The 21625-nt window shown below is 42.7% G+C and overlaps 1 long non-coding RNA gene across 1 annotated transcript; it reads left to right on the top strand.

The window, feature by feature from the left end:
• The first annotated feature begins 16781 nt into the window (after window positions 1-16781).
• Window positions 16782-21013, top strand: LOC132540230 (uncharacterized). The gene is made up of 3 exons (XR_009551438.1): window positions 16782-16833; window positions 18271-18334; window positions 20866-21013. It is a non-coding gene; the product is annotated as an uncharacterized LOC132540230 (long non-coding RNA).
• The last annotated feature ends 612 nt before the right edge of the window (window positions 21014-21625 follow it).

The following is a 21625-nucleotide window of genomic DNA, read 5'->3' as shown; positions in this document are numbered from 1 at the left end:
CATTCCATGTTTTTTCAGGACTGTGATTTTTTTTTTCTTTTTTAAAAATTTTCTTTATTGGGGAATCAATGTTTTACATTCGACAGTAAATACAATAGTTTCTACATGCATAACATTTGCCAGTTTTCCATATAACAATACAACCCCCAGTAGGTCCTTTATCATCTTTTTTGGACTTGTATACACCCTCCCCCCAAACCCAGAGTCTTTTACTTTGGTGCAATACGCAAAGTCTAGTTCAGGTTCTGCTTGTGTTTTCTCTTGTGATCTTGTTTTTCAACTATTGCTCAGAAACTTTACCTGAATGATTTCTATTGTGGCTGAGTCCATAAATATCAGCTATAAAATACATGCAGGCAGATGAAGTAAATCACTTCTGTTTAAATTCCACACTTGTGTTATATTCATGTTATTAAATATTCCTGATTATCATTCTTGCATATATATATATATATATATATATATATATATATATATATATATATATATTCCTATTTATTTTTGTGTAGAATCCAACAGAGAAATTAGGTGGTCATTATTTGAGTAAAACAAAACCACAAATATTCACATTTTCTGCAGCAGGATGATATACTGTGTGCATATTCTCATTTTGTATTCCTTGGGAAGTGTATCTACCACTGATTCTCTTTGCCAGCAGATATTAATTCTCAATTTCATCAGATCTTCTTTCAGAGATTTCATTTTGTCTTATACAGAACAAAGCCCACATATATTTAATTAAAGGAAAACAGCCACAAATCCACAACAAAGAAAAAAAGTTGTTGTTTTTTTCTCCCCCAGTAAATGGCCCTGGTAAAACGGGACAGTCAGTTTTTCAGCAAAAGAATGTACCTGAACATGTATATTACATGATATACAAAAACTAATTCAAACTGAATAAAGGATTAGAACATGAGATCTAACACCATAAAATCTTAGAAGAAAAACCAAAGGAGTTAAGCTCCTTGATATAGGTCAAAGTAATGCTTGAAAAAATTGGACACTGGAAGTGGACTGTGATTTTGCACTGTTTTCCCTTCTATGAATAATAGCCTTGTTTGGAAATGATGATAGATTCATAGGAAGTTACAAAATATAGTACAGAGAAGTCTGGTTTTCCCCACCAGTAATATACCATAGCACTTCCTAAATTCTTTAATATTTACAGTATTATTACTAAATTACGTGGTTAGTGCTGTAAGCCATTATGTGGAGAGTAAATCCTCCATTCCTTGCCCATTTTCAAAGCTGGTTTAGCTATAATAATTTTAATACATTTTATATTTAATTATTTATTTATTTATTCCCTTTTGTTGCCCTTGTTGTTTTATTGTTATAGTTATTATTATTGTTGTTGCCATTGTTGGATAGGACAGAGAGAAATGGAGAGAGGAGGGGAAGACAGAGAGGGGTGAGAAAGATAGATATCTGCAGACCTACTTCACCGCTTGTGAAGCAACTCCCCTCCAGGTGGGAAGCCGGGGGCTCAAACTGGGATCCTTACTCTGGTCCTTGCATATTGTGCCACATGCACTTAACAAGCTGCACTACCTCCCGACTCCCGCTATAGTAATTTCAGGTCCTCCAAACACACAGAGGTATTTTGCTTTGTATTTACACATATTGCTTTGCACATAAATAGTTATTTCACTTCTGATGTGTCTGTGATCATCCATAGATTATGTTTTCACACTCATAGAGAGAGTAAGAGTCTCCACATTTCTGGAGCTGTTATAGGGAGATAGATGCATGAGAACTAAATAAGTACAATTTTGGCATGTTAAATAGAGAAATCTAATGCAATATTGTTTGGCTGGAAGACTTTAAAACTTAATGATGGTTAGAAAAGATCTCAGAGAGAGGAAGACATTCTAGCAGGAGCTTGAAGGAGGTGAGGAAGACTGCCCTGCAGAACTCTCTAGGACACTGCTAAGACCCTACTTGGTATCCTGGAAAAAATTCATCAATCAGAATGGAAACAAATAAACAAAAGGCCCTCATTCTTGTAGGATAGACAATTGGATAGAGTGACTTTTACTCATCTTGAGAAGGAATCCTTGAGAAGGTTCTGAAATGTATGGCATGTTGTGATGGATCTGTTTGTCTGTTTGTCTATCTATCTGACTGTTGGTATCTGGGTGGGATCAGACATGGTACCTCTTTCATGCAATTCCAATATGTTGGTGCTGTAACTCCTGGCCCCTGATTTTATATCGTGTTACCTTACGTGTTGTGTTGGAGTGTCAGGGGACAGGGAGATAGAAAGAAACCAATTCCATCTGTCTTTCTAATCTATCACTCTCTACCCCTATTCCAAGTCTCTTTGCAAACAAGCATGTTATACACTCAGAATGAGCTTGTCCTATGAATTCTGATGCTTCATAACTAAGACAGTGATATCTCTCTAGTTTATAACTTCTTAAATGTCTCTATAAGAAATAGTAACATTGTCTCCAGTTTTTTAATTTATAAAATGGAAATATTGACAAGAGCATAGGATAAGAGGGGTACATTCCCACACATTGCCCACCCTCAGAGCTCCATATCCCATCCCCTCCCTTGACAGCTTCCCTATTCTTTATCCCTCTTGGAGTGTGGACCCAGGATCATTGTGGGGTGCAGAAGGTGGAAGGTCTGGCTTCTGTAATTGCTTCTGCACTGAACATGGTCACTGGCAGGTCAATCCATAATCCCAGCCTATCTCTCTTTCCCTAGTGAGTCAGGGCTTTGGGGAAGTGGGTCTCCAAGGGCCATTGGTGGCATTGTCTGCCCAAGGAAGTCAAGTTGGCATCTGGAACCCAAACCAGTGTCTCCAATATTTTAAGAAATAGTGCCACCTCTTCAGTTCAGCAGTCTGCCGGTATATTTTCACTCCCTATCCCTATACCAAGTTACCATGCAAACACATATTCTACCTCATGTTATAGAGTCAGACTGAGCTTGCCCTATGAATTGTGCCTTTCCTATGGTTCCTTTCCTCTGCTTGTAAATCTGTCAGTGAAACTGAGAGGCCTAGGTGGGGAAGGGTGCCCACTGAAATAGAAGGACCAAAGGCAGCATAGATGCAGAGGCACTGCCCTCACTCACTCATACACTCTTTCTCTGCCCCTCCTTGGGAGCCTGTCTGGCCCAGAGGGGGGTGCCTAGTATCTCCAGACACCACAAAGGTCTTCTTGGAGTTTGATGTGTAGCTGTGTCTGGCAATCAGTTACTGGAGGGAGGGTACTTTAAGAACTAGTCCCACCTCTCCAATTCAGCACTCTGCAAGTCTCCATGCAAACACACATTCTACCTCATCTTATAAGGGCAGACTGAGCTTGTTCTATGAATTCTGATGCTTCATAACTAAGACAGTGTTATTTTCCCAGTCTGTAACATAACTCAATGACTGCTAAGATGTAATATGCAAACCATCTAAATTGACTCCAGTGTGTCTAATTCCAAAACTGACCTTGTGGGAGTCTGGCAGTAGCACAGCAGGTTAAGTGCATGTGCCAGGAAGCACAAAGACCAGCATAAAGATCCTGGTTTGAGCTCTAGGCTCCCCACCTGCAGGGGAGTCACTTCACAGGTGGTTAAACAGGTCTCAGGTGTCTTTCTCTCCCCCTCTCTGTCAGCCCCTCCTCGCTCCATTTCTCTCTGTCCTATCCCACAACAATGACATCAATGACAACAACAATACTAACTATGACGACATTTTTAAAAAAGCAAGAAGGGCAAAAAAAGGACAAATAAATAAATATAAACAAACAATTTGCCTTAACATGCCTGAGGCTCCAATGTTTCAGGTTAAATCCCCCTCACCACCATAAGCCAAACCTAAACAGTGCTCTGGTAAAAATAAATAATATAAAATTTTTAGGTGGGGGTAGATAGCATAATGGTTATGCAAAGAGATTTTCATGTCAAAACTGGCCTTGCCATCAGCCTATATCCATGCTACCTTTCTCTTTATTTCCATGGATAGTCACCTCATATACACACCCCCCAATTTGACAGTTTGTCATCAGACCCCATGAATAGATAACAAAGCAAAGGTTTATTTTGTCTTATCAAAAGATCCATGACATTAGCATCTCCAGGGATTTTTAGATTATAATGATAAATTTTCCACAGTATATATGAGTATAGTTTTATATAATAATAATAATAACCACAGCTATGTAATATGTATATAAGATTTAACTTGCAACTGCTACTACATTTACAATACTTTAGATAAAGCTCATCATTCTTGAGTTACTTCTGTAGTAGATGCCAAAACAGTCTCCCTCTGATCACATTTGATTTGATGGACACATGACAAACTGTAGGTCAGAAAAGATTCATTTGCTGTTATATCATTGTATTTTTAGTCTCCAACATTATTCAGTGGCATGAAACAAGGGATCTTGTCTATAGCAGTTTTTCCCATTATTGTTAAGACATAATTTCTTTCTTGATGGATAAATCAAAATTTGGGCCACATATCATTAAATATTTAAATTAAAATGTTCACTTGCATTCCTCTGAATTCATAATTGTGAACTAGTGTTTTTTTTTTCTCCCTCCACGGAAGGAAGACACTGATCTTGCTAATGTGAGTATTCTATTTTAATATAAGCTGGATTTCTCACTTTTATTCTATAAAAGTATATTTTTTCTAATTATTTTATTTCCCTTGAAATTTAGAGTTGCCCTACTATGTGTTGCCCTGTTACTTTTTTCTGGCTATGGTAGATTTAGTGTCTCCAACCAGAACCAACTTTGAGGAGTAGCTCTGTTTTATTCTTTATCATATAGGCATAAACAATATGCTGAGCAGGATCTGGGTGGTAGCTCAGTGGATTAAGCACAAGTGGCGCAAAGCACAAAGACTGGTGTTAGGATCCTGGTTCCAGCCCTTGCCTTGGCTTCCTACCTGCAGGAGAGCCTCTTCACACATGGTGAAGCAGGTCTGCAGGTCTGCAGGTCTGTCTCTCACCCTCTCTGTCATACTCTCCTCTCTCCATTTCTGTATATCCTATCCAACAATGATGACATCAGTAACAATAATAACTACAACAACAATAAAAAACAGGGCAACAAAAGGGAAAATAAAAAATAACAAAAAATAATATGCTGAGCTGTTCAAAGAAACAGCTTTGGTATTACATACAAAAGATTTTGCAGCTTTCTGTGAAACTCAGTTTCTATGTGATTCAGTTTTGGTGCCAGTGAACTAGCAGTCATATTTACTTAGTAATGTAGAAAGCTTATTGTGAAGAATAAATAAATGGGTGAAAAGATGTTTTGTTAGTCCCACCCACAAGTTTGTTCGCAGATTCTATTAGCTGTTGCCATTATTCCTTTTATGGTGATTCTGTTGGTATTAAATTATCAGGTGGGGATTATGATGACAAGTGAACAGGCCTAAGAATTTCATGCCCAGTAGACTCAAACTTAAGACTTTTTGTGACTTTATCAGCTATTCTGAGCTGCATACCATCAATAGTTAAAGCTCCTTGAGGTTAAGGAATATACTTTATATACAAGGCTGAATAAAAGTATATTGATTTATTTGTAAGGCACAGATAATATTCCCTTATAGAAAATCATTCAATTTGAATTTGGAGTATTACACCAAAGTAAAAGACTCTGGGGTGGGTGGGCGGGTGGGGAGAATACAGGTCCATGAAAAATGATGAATGAAATAGTGGGGGCTGTATTGTTAAATGGGAATCTGGGGAATGTAAAAAAAAAAAAAGAAGAAGTAGAAACGCAAAGCAGAAATTGACCTAGTTTGGAGTATGGCACCAAAGTAAGAAAGCAGAAGTATACTAGAGTTTGCAGTGAGTACCTCCCTAATACTTCCTCTCCACTTTTCCAAGCTTTGGGTCCATGATTGCTCAACAATTTGTTTAGCTTTGTATGTTAACGCTCTTTTCAGTCACCAGGTTCCAGGTGTCATCAGGATGTGGCCAGACTTCCCTGTATTGAAGACCCCACCAATATGTCCTGGAGCTCAGCTTCCCCAGAGACCCACCCTACTAGGGAAAGAGAGAGGCAGACTGGGAGTATGGACCGACCAGTCAACGCCCATGTTCAGCAGGGAAGCAATTACAGAAGCCAGATCTTCTACCTTCTGCAACCCACAATGACCCTGGGTCCATGCTCCCAGAGGGATAGAGAATGGGAAAGCTATCGGGGGAGGGGGTGGGATATGGAGATTTGGCGGCGGGAATTGTGTGGAGTTGTACCCCTCCTACCCTATGGTTTTGTTAATTAATCCTTTCTTAAATAAAAAAATAAAAAATAAATTTAAAAAAGCAAAAAAAAAAAAAAAGCATTCCAGATACAAGACTTCATAATAACTGGTAGGTGAAGGAATGCAGTTATAAGCAAGTATAAAATTAAAAGGCACACAAACTATAAGTATTTTGCCTATAAAGGAGATAATTTCTCCTGCAGAGGTGACCCCACCCAGAGCCAGACCCCACCCTGTCTCCAATGAAGGTAGCAGGTTTGTTAAGTCACTGCACCCATCCTAATCATTTAAAATGATGGCAAAAGGTGGTCAGGCAGTAGTAGCACAGCGGGGTTAGCATGCATGGTGCGAAGTGCAAGGACAGGCTTAAGGAATCTGGGTTGAGACCCTGGCTCCACACCTGCAGGGGAGTCAATTCTTCACGGGCAGTGAAGCAGGTCTGCAGGTATCTTATCTTTCTCTACCCCTCTCTGTTTCCTCTTCTCTCTCCATTTCTCTCTGTATTATCCAAGGACAATGACAGCAACAGTAATAATGATAATTAAAAAGAAAAAAACCAAGGGCAACAAAAAGGGAGAGGGTGGTGTCCAGGTCAGTGGATTCCTGGTACAGGCACAGAGTCCCAGCAATAACCTTGGAGGGAAAAAAAAAGAATGATGGCAAAAGATGGCATTTAATGTTACTGAAATTCTGAATTTTTACTGTAAACTTTTAAAATTTTTATAGTTTATTTTATTTCTTAATATTTATTTATAAAAAGGAAACACTGACAAAAACCATAGGATAAGAGAGGTATAAGTCCACACAATTCCCATCACCAGAACTCTGTATCCCATCTCCTCCCCTGATAGCTTTCCTGTTCTTTATACCTCTGGGCGTATGAACCCAGGGTCATTATGGCGTGCAGAATGTGGAAGGTCTGGCTTCTGTAATTACTTCCCCTTTGAACATGGATGATGGCAGGTTGATCCATATTTCCAGCCTGCCTCTCTCTTTCCCTAGTGTGGTGGGCTTCTGGGGAAGCGGGGCTCCAGAACACATTGGTGGGGTCGTCTGCCCAGGGAAGTCCAGTTGGCATCACTTTAGCATCTGGAACCTGGTAGCTAAAAAAAAGAGTTAACATATAAAGCCAAATAAGTAGTTGACTAATCATGAACCTAAAGCTAGAATATTGCAGATGAAAAATTTTTGGGGGGGCTCCATTTTACAGATAGCTAGTAGGCCCTTTTTGGTTATATACCAAAGGTTCCATGATTATACTCATTTTTTATTTGTTTGTTTGTTTTTTCTGAGCCTGACATCTAATATGCAGGTGGATCCAAAATAGCATCTGTAACTTAGTAGCTGAAATGTGGTAAGATATAAAGCAGGACAAATGATTAATAAACAGGCACCAAAATGTAGGACTGGGTTGATCTAGTTATTTTTCCTCTTCCTCTTCAGTTTCTTCTCTCATTAACAAATATTTTTAGAAAAATGAAAAAAAAATCTCATCAAAAGCACTGGAATAGCATGAAGCTCTGTTGTGTGTATTTACACACACACACACACACACACACACACACACACACACACACACCGTCGAATGCAGCACTAGGGAGTTATGTTAGCAGACAATGTTAGCAAATAAGACTCGCATGCTTTATTTGTCAAGAAAAATTCCACAAAAAAGGTGGTTCCACATAATTACCAAATGACATTACCACTTTGTAGGCAAAGATAACAAAAATAAAACTGAGGTATTTTTTAAATAGTGTAAGTTATTTATAACCCAGTAAACAAAGGCATGTGACCAACTTGCTTTATTAATTAATTTCTTCTAAAATGACCTCTTAGGCACAAGAAGGTACACAAACCAGACCACTAGTCAGCTCTGGCTTATTGTGCTGAGGATTGAACCTGGGACCTTGGGAATGAAAATTATTTGCATAGCCATATTGCTATCTCCCTATCCTCAACTTTTTTATATCTTTTTTTTTAAGTAAACTCATTAGAGTCTCAAAAAGTTAATCATCCCACTTAGTTATAAGTGTTGGCTTTAGACTATTTACACGTTAAAAATACTTTAAGGCCAACAAAATAGCTAGCTCACTTGGATAGCATGCTCACTGCTTTTCCATATGTACAACCCACATTTGCCCCTAGCTCTACCATACTGAAGGGATCTTTAGAGCTGAGGGTTATCCTCTCTTTTTTTCTCTCTCTTTTGCTCTCACTCTCAAGTGTGCAGTCTCTTTTATTTTTTCTTTTTTTCCCGATTATTGCTGAGGCTCAGTGTCTGCACTACAAATCCACTGCTTCTGAAAGCCTTTTTTCCCATTTTGTTGCCCTTGTTGTTACCCCTGTTGTTGTTATTATTGTTTTCCTTGCTGAGAGAGAGGAGGGGAAGATAGAGAGGGTGAGAGAAAGACAGACACCTGCAGACCAACTTCACTGCTTGTGAAGTGACCTCCTGCAGTTGGGGAGCTGGGGGCTTGAACTAGGGTCCTTAGACCAGTCATTGTACTTCACACCATGTGCCCTTAACCTCCTATGCCACCACTTGACTGTCCCTGCTTTTTTTTGCCTCCAGGGTCATTGCTGGGGCTCAGTGTTGGCACTACAAGTCCACTATTCCTGGAGGCAGTTTTTTCAATTTATTGGATGAGACAAAGAAAATCTGAAAGAAAAAAGAAGTAGAGAGAGAGAGAGAGAGAAAGACACCTGCAGACCTGCTTCACTACTTGTGAAGCTTTCCCCCTGCAGATAGGGAGTGAGGGCTCCAACCTGGTTCCCTGCACTTAGTATTATGTGTGCTCAACTAGTATGCCACTGCCCAGCCACCCCCACTACCATCACCCTGGCTATCTTGCTGCCTATCTATATCTAAAAATATTTTACTTTAAAAAATTAACTTTGGGCCACTCCGACTTGTTTAAGATTTATAAAGCAGTCCCAGGACAACAGAAGCAGATTCTCAGACAGCTGACTCAGGCAAAGGCCCTCATTTTGGCTCTCCATGTTTGAAATGTGTGTGGAACTCGCACTCTAATAATGTTACCTTTCTTTGTCTGGGCACTCAAGTTCATTGCATCAGGAATTCATACCCAAGAAAAGTGCTTTTTTTTTTTTTTACCTCTTGTATTTTTTAACCTGACAACTATTTGCATACTCAATTACAAACAATAAAGCAAAAGCATTTGGACTAAAACTTTACTCAGTAATATTTTCCCCATGATGATTCCCCCTTTTAAATTACTTTATTGGGGGAAGGTTAATTTTTTACAGTACAGTTATGGACACATGGATACAACCTCTTCCCCTTCCCTCTCAATTTATCTGTCCTATCAAATAAAAAAAGGGAAGATAGGCAGGAAGAAAGACCACTAGGAGGGGATACATGGAGGGCTAGCAATAACTCTGATAGCAATAAAAGAAAGTAGGGGGAAAAAGAGTGAAAAAAAGAGTTAAAAATCTCTTCAAGGTGTAGTGTTGGATAGCTCACGTGGGGAGCGTCTACCTTAACCTGTGCTTGCACCTGGGTTTGTCAGCCAATCACTGCATGAGAGCAATTACATGGGAGAAGCTTCCCAAGAGGTGGGGACATGCTGTGTTTCTCTCTGCTTTCCTCTCACTCGCCCTCCCATTACTTCTCTCACTTGCAACCCCTTTGTAATTTAAAAGGAAAAAAATAGTCTATCCGGAGTAGGGCAGTAGCATAGCAGGTTAAGTGCATGTGGCGCAAAGCACAAGGACCTGGGTAAAGAATCCTGTTGGAGGTCCAGGCTCCCCACCTGCAGGGGCAGTGCTTCACAGGTAGTGAAGCAGGTCTGTAGGTGTCTATCTTTCTCTCCCCTTCCCTGTCTTCCCCTCCTCTCTTTATTACTCTCTGTCCTATCCAGCAACAACGGCATCAATAATAGCTACAACAATAAAAAGGGCAACAAAAGGGAATAATAATAATAATAATAATAAAGCAGTCTATATCATAATCTTGAGTCTACCATGTGCTTAACTAAAGAGATATGGTCATGGAAAAATAAAGGAATTAATAGGTAGGGACACATAAGTAAATAATAATTCGAAATGCCAAATTGTTCAACACACCATATGAGAAACTATTTTTTGTATGCTCTCTTCAATTCAATGTTTAAAATTCCCTTTGTCCAAAACCTGCCCTCTCCATAGTCCACAAAATACTGAGAAACAACCTGCTCTGTGGTGTTGTGCTGCCACCCTGTGGATACATTGCAGAATACATCTGAATAGAGAAATTTTTAAACTCCCAAATGCTTCTTTAGACATCAATAATATTAGGAAATTCACTAGAGAGAGAGGGCAAAGATATGCTCAGTGGTGAAGAATAGGTCTCAGTAGGAGACTCTCCCACCACAAAAGGGAACTTCTGCAGGGGAAAATTCACCAGAGCTGGAGCCATGGTGAAGGGTCTTCCCTTCTCTGTCTCTGTTGTCTCTTTTTCCTTCTATATGCATCTCCCTCTGCTCCACTCACTCACTCTCTGATTTTCACCCTCAATCTGAAACTAAGCAGATGCCTAAACCCATAGATACATTAACAGTAAAATAAATAGTAAATAAATTATTAAAATTAAGAAATAAACCAATTTATTCAACATATCTCTCATAGGCACTTCTATGTGGCTATGCATCAGAAGCATCTTTGCTCTTGTGTTTGTGATTTCTGACAACCTTTATCTAAGTCCCACAATGGCTCCTAAATGTGCTGCTTCTTCTAAGCCTTCTGGCTAAGTGCTAGAGGAAGATGCTTACCATCCAGGAGAAGGTGAAACTCTTGGCAAGAACATCCTGGAGGTTGCCCACCAGTACCACTTGGATGAGTCTACCATCCGCACCATCCATAAAGATGAAAACAGGGAACTGGGCGGTAGCACAGCGGGTTGAGCGCACATGGCGCAAAGCCCAAGGAGCGGCTTAAGGATCCTGGTTCGAGCCTCCAGCTCCCCACCTGCAGGGGAGTCGCTTCACAGGTGGTGAAGCAGGTCTGCAGGTGTCTGTCTTTCTCTCCCTCTCTCTGTCTTCCCCTCCTCTCTCCATTTCTCTCTGTCCTATCCAACAGTGATGACAACAATAACAATAACTGCAACAATAAAACAACAAGGGCAACAAAAGGAAATAAATAAATAAATAAATAACATTTTAAAAAATGAAAAGAACATCCATGCAATGGCTACTGTCTCTTTCAAAAAGAAGCAAAGCTAAAGGAGTGTTATTTCATGTGTAGAGGGGTCTAAGATTCTGAAAAAAAACACATTTGGAAGGTTGTAAACAGATTTTCTATGCTCTAACTACAGAAATATTTTATTTCTAAAGAAAGAATCCTACTTCATGGAAATTCACTTGTCTCATTAGAGTCTGGCACTGATTAACCAAGATAAATGAGGGAAGACTGTGCTGCACAGCTTATAAAAACGGGCTACGAGTAAACTCAAGAGAGAAGCAGTGGGGGATCTGGGCAGTAATGCAGTGGGTTTATCACACATAGTGTGAAAGGCAAGGATCACTGCAAGGTTCCAGGTTTGAGCCCCCAGCTCCCCAACTGCAGGAAGCTGTGAAGCAGGTCTGCAAGTGTCTTTCTTTCCTCCTGTCTGTTTTCCTCTCCTCTCAGTTTCCTTCTGTCCTATCCAATGACAGCAACAGCAACAACAACAATGGCAAAACAACAACAGTGCAAAAAAGATGGCTGGCCACTAGGTGCAGTGGATTCATGGAGCAAGCACTGAGCCCCAGAAATAACACTGGATGCCAAAATAAAATAAAGAAGAGTGAAGTAGTTTGAACTCCTGCTGTGGCATCTACATATCTGCAAAGTTTTCAGTTACCCCAAGCCTGGAAATGGCAACAAATGAAGTCAAAGCCCACTGGTCCATAGACGACACTGTGGAGTTGCTGAAGTACATAGAGGATATTATTTCACCCCGTGACAAAGAGGGATTCATAGAATCCAAAGATGGACTGGGAAAAAGTAACTTTTAAAGATTTTGCTAGAGAAATATGCAAATGGGGCTGGGCAAGGGCTTAAGCACTGGGTTAAGCACATATGGTATATATCTTAAGGACCCACTCAAGGATTGTGGTTCCAGTCCCTGGCTCCCCACCTGTGGGGGCGTTACTTCACAGAGGTGAAGCCAGTCTGCAGATGTTGTTCTCTACCTCTTTATATCTACACTCCCTTCTCAAAATCTCTTTGTACCATCCAAATAAATAAATAAATAAATGCCACAGGAACAGTGAATTCGTAGTGCAGACACTGAGCCTCAGTGATATCCCTGGAGGCAATAAATAAATAAATATATATATATATATATATAAATGTGCAAATGGTTACAGATTTTGAATAGCCTTAAAGAGAGAGCCTTAAAGAATAGCCTCGAGAGAATTAATTTTGGAGGCTAAGGAATATATTGAAAAATCCAGCAAAATGGAAACTGCTTGCCTCAGATTCTTCCATGAGCAAAGACCTCAATATTCCCAGATGTACCCCAAATATAGCAAGGAGGAACTGACTAAGCTCAAGCCCCCTCACTAGCATAAGCCTAAATGGAGCAGTCCTCAGTTGTTTCTGTCTCTCTGTCTTAATCTCTCTGCATGTCTCTCAAAAATAAAACAAATAATGTATTTAAAAAAGGGTATCCAATACTGAAAGAGTTGTCTGGGAGAAGTGATTAATTCTTTTAAGAAAAAGGTTCTTTACATGTATTTTCTTTATTTGTATTTTGTTGCTGTTTTTTTCCAGAGCTGAGATCAAATGCATGCAAAATTTACCACATGGGAGTCAGGCTGTAGCACAGCGGGTTAAGCGCAGGTGGCGCAAAGCAAAAGCACCGGCATAAGTATACCGGTTCAAACCCCGCCTCCATACCTGCAGGGGAGTCGCTTCACAGGCGGTGAAGCAGGTCTGCAGGTGTCTATCTTTCTCTCCTCCTCTCTGTCTTCCCCTCCTCTCTCCATTTCTCTCTGTCCTATCCAACAACGACAACAACAATAATAACTACAACAATAAAAACAACAAGGGCAACAAAAGGGAATAAATAAATAAAAATAAATTTAAAAAAATTTACCACACAACTCACTGTTTCATGTGGAGATACAGAAAGAGAGGTAATGACACCATAGCACCAGTTCCCGCCCATGCTGTGGCACCATTCATATAGTTCAGGGCTCAAGGCTGGGTCACACACATGGCCAAGCACACAACCTGCTATTTGCCGAGTCCTAAGAAAACACTGTTTTCGATATATGTATATAAACCCCACGTAAGAGACAAGGAGACTTACATACTTTTGTAGTCCTTGAACAGGGGCTCTGATCTATCCTGGGTATAAGGTCTTAAATAAATTTCCTATGTAAAGATTTAGTTGACATATAGCAGAAAACTGTCAGTGACTCCATAATGGAATTTCACATATGAGGACTGTGGAAACTTCAAAGAGGAGGTAGAGCTTGAATGATTGCATGAAACTGAAAGAAGCTCCATTTTGAATTAAGGCATAGAATTACTTATAATCTGAGAATAACTTGGGGAGACTTTAATTAATATTTTACTGCCAATCAAAGGGGAGAAGGTGGATACAGAACTGTCCTATATCTGAATCTATATCTCTTGACAATGTAGATAAACCCCAAATATTAATCAATATTTTACACAATAATAAAATGAATTGCTATGATCTGGTGTTAGCTTCCCTTTCAGTTTAGATTTTCATTCCATCCCATGATACAAATTAAATCCCAGAGAAAGGATGTGGTAAAATTGTAGTCATTACAAACCAAACTATCTTCTCTTCTTTCTCTTCTGTTCATTTTTCTTCTCTTCTCTCATCTTTTCTTTCACATGATAGGACAGAAGTAATTAAGACAGAAGGGGGAAAGAGAGAAAGAGAGAGTGACCTGGAGCCATAGTCCACTACTTAGGAAGCTTCCTCTCTGCAGTGAGGGACTAGAGGTACAGTCACTTCACTGAGCACACCAACTCAAACCAAATATTCTTATCTTTATATCTACTTCTGGTCCTGATGAAAAAATGCCTTGCTCCAGTAGGAACTAATAAATACTGAATTTAGTTAAAATGTCTATTTCCATGGGTAATCAAAACCAGAATGGGTACAGCACATTTAATAGATAACCAGAAGTTTTGTGTTGTTTTGTTATTTATTTTGAAGATATGTTAAAAATGATGAAGCCTGCCTCCCTGCCTGTCTCCCCATTTAATGCTTTTTAATATTTTCTTTATAGTAATGATTTAATAGTAGTTTATAAATTTTAAACTTACTGGGGTGTAGTTTCACATGTAACCAACTGCCAAAGTTTGGTGATGTTCTGTGTTCTTAACAGTTAAACAGTTTTAACTGGACAAATAAAGATGAAGCAGTCTTCTCTTACATCTGCATTTCCTTTGTATTTTAAGTTTATCAGTGAACATTTAATGGGAGTGTAGTAAAAGTGATACAAAAGCTTCAGACTGAAACAAACCGGAGGGGGTGTCTCAAGTGATAAACTGATAAACTGCCAGACTGTTACCAGCCTCTTAATCTTCCCCTAAACCCCTCTCTGACCACCAGCCACAGGTGTTTGCACTCACTGGTGATTTGGTGGGTTCCTGAAGTCATTCTAGGCCTGTCTTGTTTTGGTCCCAGGTGGTCTCCTAGGAATACCAGGTGGTATTCCTAGTTGATCAGGAAGAGGGGAGGGGAGGGGAGGGGAGAGGAGGGAAAGGGAGAAAAACAGGGAAGGAGAGGAGAGGAGGGAGAGGGAGGAAAAGAGAGGGAAGGAGAGGAGAGGAACAGATCTGCTGCTGCTCTTAACCCCTCCTCCCAGGTCTTTAATATTTAACTCCATCCTGCAGATAAGCCAAAAGAAAGCTAAACCACCTCTTCATTTATTTCCACACCCAGACCACAAAGTTTGCAAAAAAAAAAAAAAAAAGGCTTCCTGGAATCAGTCACTACCATTTCCCAGGCCACTGTGTCAGTTACCCTTTTTATTTTAATAAATTTTAATGAGAGAAAGACAGACCAGAGCCTCTCTTCTCAGCTCCAGGTTTTGCTGAGTCCCTGCTCCATGTTCCTTTTCCTTCCAGAGTTCCAGGCCTTGCTGAGTCCTTGTTCCTTGTCTTCCCTCCCTGCCCAATTGCAGGCCCTGCTCCATTTCCCCTTTCCCTGTGCAGCTCTAGGCTCTAGCTGAGTCTCTGCTCCATGTCCCCCCTCTTTGCTCAGCTCCAGGATCTGCTCTTTGTTGCCCCTCCCTGCCCAGCTCCAGGTACTGCTGAGTCCCTGTTTCCTGTCCCCTCTCCCTCCAGAGCTCCAGGCTTTGCTGAATTCTTATTCCTTATCCTCGCTTCCTACGCAATTCCAAGCACTGCTCCATGCATCCTTCCCCACCTGCCTCCAGGCCCTGCTCCATGTCCCTGATTCCTGCCTAGCTCTAGGCCCTGCTGAGTCCCTACTCCATGTCTTCTCTCTCTGCCCAGCTCTAGGCATTGCTGAGTCTCTGCTCATGCCCCCCCCTCCCTTCTGGGCTCTAGGCCCTTTCATTTTCCTGCTTCGCGTCCCCTTTCCCTACCCAGCTTCAGGTCTTGTGACCATAATATGTTGCTCCATGGGGTTCTGGTATTCCCCACAACTAGGTACTCTGCAGTGCTGTCACTACTCCCACACTTGTCAGTTTCACTGATGTGACAGATCCAGAGATAATTGACACCACTGTCATCTTCAATTTACTGATAGGGATACTGAGTTTCAGGACATGGCATCTTACCCAAGGACAACCAACAAGTCAGAGCTGAGTTCAGGTTGGAGCTTAGCTCTGGGAATTTCTATTCTTAAACCTTCTCATTGAGTTTCCCTGCTTTCCCCCAGCCACAGACCTGCTGCAGGACCCCGCTGATCCCCTGCTCAGGGTGGCAGCCCACCCTCCAGTCCGCACCTGGTGGCTGAGGCGCGCCCGCAGCAGGTAGATGGTAAAGTCCAGCAGGTGGGGACCATGGGTACCCACGAAGGTTGAGGGTGTGCAGGAATGGGAGGCCACTAAGAGCAGCTTGGTCCAGGCAGTGTAGGCCCCTGTGGCACAGGTCAAGCAGTCGTAGGGCACTGGCATTGGTGAAGTGCCTTCAGGTGTGGGTTGTGTGATAGGTTGATTTGCAGCATGACAGCTAGTGGAGAGAAGGCCCCAGGTGCGACGGCTGCTAGTACATTGCAGCTGAGGTCCAGGTACAGCAGGCAGGAGACCCCTACAAAGGTGTAGTCCAGCACCTCACGGCGCCCTTCTGTGAGCAGTCCAGGGAGACCAGGTCACTGAGCAGCCCCAGGTCCAGTGCTGGCAGAAATGTCAGCGAGTTGTGGGCCAGGGTCAGCCTGTGGGTGCTCAGGGATAGGTCAAGGGGATAATCACTTAGTCCAGACCACAAGCAAATGGCCTCCTGTTTCTGGCATTTGCAGGAAGTGGGCCACCCAGACCCTGAGACAAAGCCCATTCCAAAGGTCAGGAGCAGCCAACAGGGCCCAGGGCCTGAAGGCGGGACATCACTTGTGGTAGCTGCTCTTCAGCTTTCCCAGGCTTTCTGAAAGCAACAAGTTCTCTAGTGTCACCAGGGTGAGTGTGTATTTGCTGCCTATTTTGGAGGTGATGAAAAGGGGAAGGTGTCTGGGGAGGTAAGGAAGGGATGTATTAAGAGTTGGGAGGTGATCATGATGCTGACCTGAATTCTCTGGGCAGATGACCCTACCAATGTGTCCTATAGACCCACCTCCCCAGAGCCCCACCCAACTAGGGAAAGAGAGAGACAGGCTGGGAGTATGGATCACCCTGTCAATACCCATGTTCAGTGGGGAAGCAATTACAGAAGCCAGACCTTCCACCTTCTGCATCCCATAATGACCCTGGGTCCATACTCCCAGAGGGATAAAGAATAGGAAAGCTATCAGGGGAGGGGATGGGATATGGATTTCTGGTAATGGGAATGGTGTGGAATTGTACCCCTCTTATCCAGTGGTTTTTGTCAGTGTTTCCTTTTTATAAATAACAATTTCAAAAAGAGTTGGAAAATTGTTTGCTCCGGGAAAAAATAAGTGGATGAGTGAGTGAGTGAATGAATGAATGAGACCCACCCTAAAAGATACACTCTTCCAGAGATTGTTTTCTTTTTTATTATCTTTGTATTTATTGGACAGAGACAGCCAGAAATTGAAAGGAAGAGGAGAGAGAGGGGGGGGAATAGACACCTGCAGACCTGCTTCACCTCTCAGAAAGCTTTCCCCCTGTAGGTGGGGACCAGGGGCTTGAACCTGGTTCCTTGTGCACTGTAATATGTGCACTCAACCTAGTGCACCACCACCTGGCCCCAATGTTTACTTTCTTTTGCATGTCTCTCTCTCTCTCCTTTTCTTTCTGGGAAGGGTGGGGATAGGGGTTGGGGTGTGGAGTTATCTTTGGAGCTTCTCTGTTCAGGGCTGACTTTTCAAAGAGAGAAAAGAGATTACCTCTGGAATGCATGGAGACATTTTTCATGCATACTCACGAGACAGCTATTTCCAGGAAGGTTCTATGCTGTTTACCCTAGGTGGACTTACATCACCTCTTGGGGGGTGGGTAGCTTATTTTTGGATTGGTTGCTGAATGGCTCATAGCCCCAATTTGTCATCTTTTTCTTTTGAGAGAAAGTGGTGGGCAGGTAGAGGAGGGAGAGACATCTATAGCACTGATCCACTGCTTATGAAGCTCCTGACTCTGCAGGTGAGGACTGAGGGCTTGAACCCAGGTCTTTGTGCATGGAAATGTATGCAGTCTGCCAAGTGCCTTACTGCCTGGCCCCTTAACTCCCCCCTTTCCATTTAGGGATTACCAATGGAAACTCTGAGGGTAGGTATGGGTGGTGGTCAGAAAGTAGCTGGGAGCTGCTATCTAGGGATCTCAGCCCAGCCTCACTCAGCTCCTGTCTTTAGCCAGATCTGATAGAGATTCACCAACCCTGTTTAGTGCTTCCTCTCAAGTGCCAACTGGCCTCTGAGTGTGGGCTCCATCCTCCTACAGGTGGGCAAGTCACAGGGACAGGTGACCCCCCCATGGCCACCTACCACTGGACATGTAATCACAGGTAAGCAACTTGACTCCCCCTCTCAGAGGCTCCCTCTCCCCAAAGTGAGGCAAGTTATCTCTGTTGGCTAGATGTGTTTTGTATGTGTGACCCAGATTTGAGCCCTGCCCTACCACATTGTTTTAGTATTGTAGTCTCTATCCCTCACTGACCCCCTGAAAAACAAACAAATAAACACAGAAAAAGGAATGTTGATAGTCCAAGCATTCGGGACCTGGTGTCCTATTCTCTCCAAACCTGGGTGCCACCACATCCCTTTGCAATATGAGAGGTCAGTCTTACCTGGGTGGCCCATGGCAGAGGTAGGGGTAAGTTCAGTCTGGAAGGGAAAGAGCTCCATGATATGCCAGGAGGCCTTGGCATGGGTCAAATCTCTGTGTGTGTGCCTGTGTGTCAGTATATGTGTGGGTGTTGTATGAATATAGCAGGTGTGTATGTTCTTACATAAGCATGTGGGTATTTATTTTCATGTGTGTATATTTATGTGCACATAGTATATGTGTATATATGTTTGAGTGTAATTGTGCCTGCATGTGTGTTTTTGTGTACTTAAATATACTTTGTGTATACATATATATGTATATATATGTATCTGTATATGAGTATGCATATATATCTGTGTATATGTCTACATGTGTTTGTTAGTTCTTGTGTGTTGGTGTGTGCACATGTGTGTATATCTGTGCCTGTATATATGTGTCTTGTCTATATGTGTGTGAGACTGTAAATGTGTGTCTATATATGTTTGTTTATGTGAGAGAGAGAGAGAGAGAGAGAGAGAGTGTGTGCGCCATGGAGCCAGAGTTGACTTTCATGCCATCTGGTGTGACCTATTTTTGTCTCTTCTCTTCTGGCTGCCTGAGGCTGAACTGAGGGGACTGAGCCCTTACAGAGTTCACAGCAGAGGTGATGCTCCCCCTGCTGTTGCCCAGGCGGCCTTCACTCCTTGCCATGTGCTACCATGCCTCTGCCCTCACTACACAGAGTAATCCAGGGCTGCTTCTGAAAACCTGCCCTTCTCCATTGCCTGCCTCCCGTTATCTCTCCCTCTTTCTCTTTCTTTTTCTCTTTCTTTCATCTTTTTTAACTGGAGCCCTGCTCATCTCTGGCTTTTGGTGTTGCTGGGGCTTGGTCCTGGTGCCTCAAAGCTTCAGGCAGGAAAGATTTTTTGTATCTCCAAGGCAGGCTCCCACTGGGCTGCAGTGGGAGTTGGGGGTGGTTTCAGTTGACAACAGGTGTGGGTGTCTCATGGATTCCACTAGATGATCTAGTTTTGCAGGGACTTTCAAGGACAGGAACACGTGTTGAAGGCACTGGCATTGGTGAAGTCCCAGCAGGGCACTACCCTCAGCTGTGGGTTGTGTGATAGGTTGAGTTGCAGCATGACAGCCAGTGGGGAGAAGGCCCCAGGTGCCACGGCTGCTAGTACATTGCAGCTGAGGTCCAGGTACAGCAGGCAGGAGACCCCTACAAAGGTGTAGTCCAGTACCTCACGGAGCCCTTCTTTGAGCAGTCCAGGGAGACCAGGTCACTGAGCAGCCCCAGATCCAGCACTGGTAGAAATGTCAGAGAGTTGTGGGCCAGGGTCAGCCTGTGGGTGCTCAGGGACAGGTCACGGGGGTACTCACTTAGTCCAGCCCACAAGCAAATGGCCTCCTGTTTCTGGCATTTGCAGGAAGTGGGGCACCCAGACCCTGAGACAAAGCCCATTCCAAAGGTCAGGAGCAGCCAACAGGGCCCAGTGCCTGAAGCCAGGACACCACTTGTGGTAGCTGCTCTTGGCTCCTTCTGCCCTCAGCCACCAGGACTGGAGGCACCAGTAGGAAGCCTGTACCCTAGCTTCTTTTGGAGATTTTCATTGGTGAGCCAGGGGGAGGAAGAGGATGAAACTTCAGGCCACTGGAGGTTGGCCTACTCCCTAGGGCTGGTCCCTGCCTGCTTCTGTCAGCCCAGAGTCACCAGGAAGACTCAGGACAGCCAGGTCACCATCTGGTACCTTTGTGATACCTTTGTGATGTCAGCAGACTGGGAGGGAGGAGGCTTGGGCCACAATATCCACCAGGGTCTGGGGTGCTGTGTGTAGGTGTCCTGAGGGGAAGTCTACATGTAGGGGTGCAATATTCGTGTGTGTGTGTGTGTGTATGTGTGTGTGTGTTTCTTTGTGTGTGTGTCTTCCCTGAGTCTGCCCTGTAGGACAGTGGGGACCCCACCCATCCAGAAATCTAAAGGGAGGAGGCAGGTATAGAAGCTTCAGGAGGCCTCTGCCCTGCTGATGGGTCAGTCTCAGGGAAGCCTGATCCTCAGTATTAAGACCAGAAAGGAGGGGTCCCCTGAATGTGTTGGAGGGTGGAAGATAACATGTCTGGGAAACCCACTTTTCCAACAAGACTTAGCTGTTACTTATTCAAAACCTCAGTGTATGGGTGCTGGGAGAAGAATCTGATTTGAATGGCTTCATTTTTTTTGTATCTCTGGGTCTTTAATTTTAATTCATTCATTCATTAATCCACTCATTTGTTTATTTTTCCCAGAGGAATGCTCAGCTCTGGCTTCTAGTGGTGTCTTTGATCAAACTTGGGACCTTGGAGCCCCTGACAGGAGAGGCATTTTGCAGAACCACTAAGCTGTCTTTTCAGTTTTCCCAGGCTTTCTGAAAGCAACAAGTTCTCTAGTGTCACCAGGGTGAGTGTGTATTTGCTGCCTATTTTGGAGGTGATGAAAAGGGGAAGGTGTCTGGGGAGGTAAGGAAGGGATGTATTAAGAGTTGGGAGGTGATCATGATGCTGACCTGAATTCTCTGGGCAGATGACCCTACCAATGTGTCCTATAGACCCACCTCCCCAGAGCCCCACCCAACTAGGGAAAGAGAGAGACAGGCTGGGAGTATGGATCACCCTGTCAATACCCATGTTCAGTGGGGAAGCAATTACAGAAGCCAGACCTTCCACCTTCTGCATCCCATAATGACCCTGGGTCCATACTCCCAGCGGGATAAAGAATAGGAAAGCTATCAGGGGAGGGGATGGGATATGGATTTCTGGTAATGGGAATGGTGTGGAATTGTACCCCTCTTATCCAGTGGTTTTTGTCAGTGTTTCCTTTTTATAAATAACAATTTCAAAAAGAGTTGGAAAATTGTTTGCTCCGGGAAAAAATAAGTGGATGAGTGAGTGAGTGAATGAATGAATGAGACCCACCCTAAAAGATACACTCTTCAAGAGATTGTTTACTTTTATAAAAAAATTATTATCTTTGTGTATTTATTGGACAGAAACATCCAGAAATTGAAAG

This window comes from Erinaceus europaeus, chromosome 9, assembly GCF_950295315.1.
Source record: "Erinaceus europaeus chromosome 9, mEriEur2.1, whole genome shotgun sequence".
NCBI lineage: Eukaryota > Metazoa > Chordata > Mammalia > Eulipotyphla > Erinaceidae > Erinaceus > Erinaceus europaeus.
Note: the sequence above shows the minus strand (reverse complement) of the source record. Positions and strands in the feature narration are given on the sequence as shown.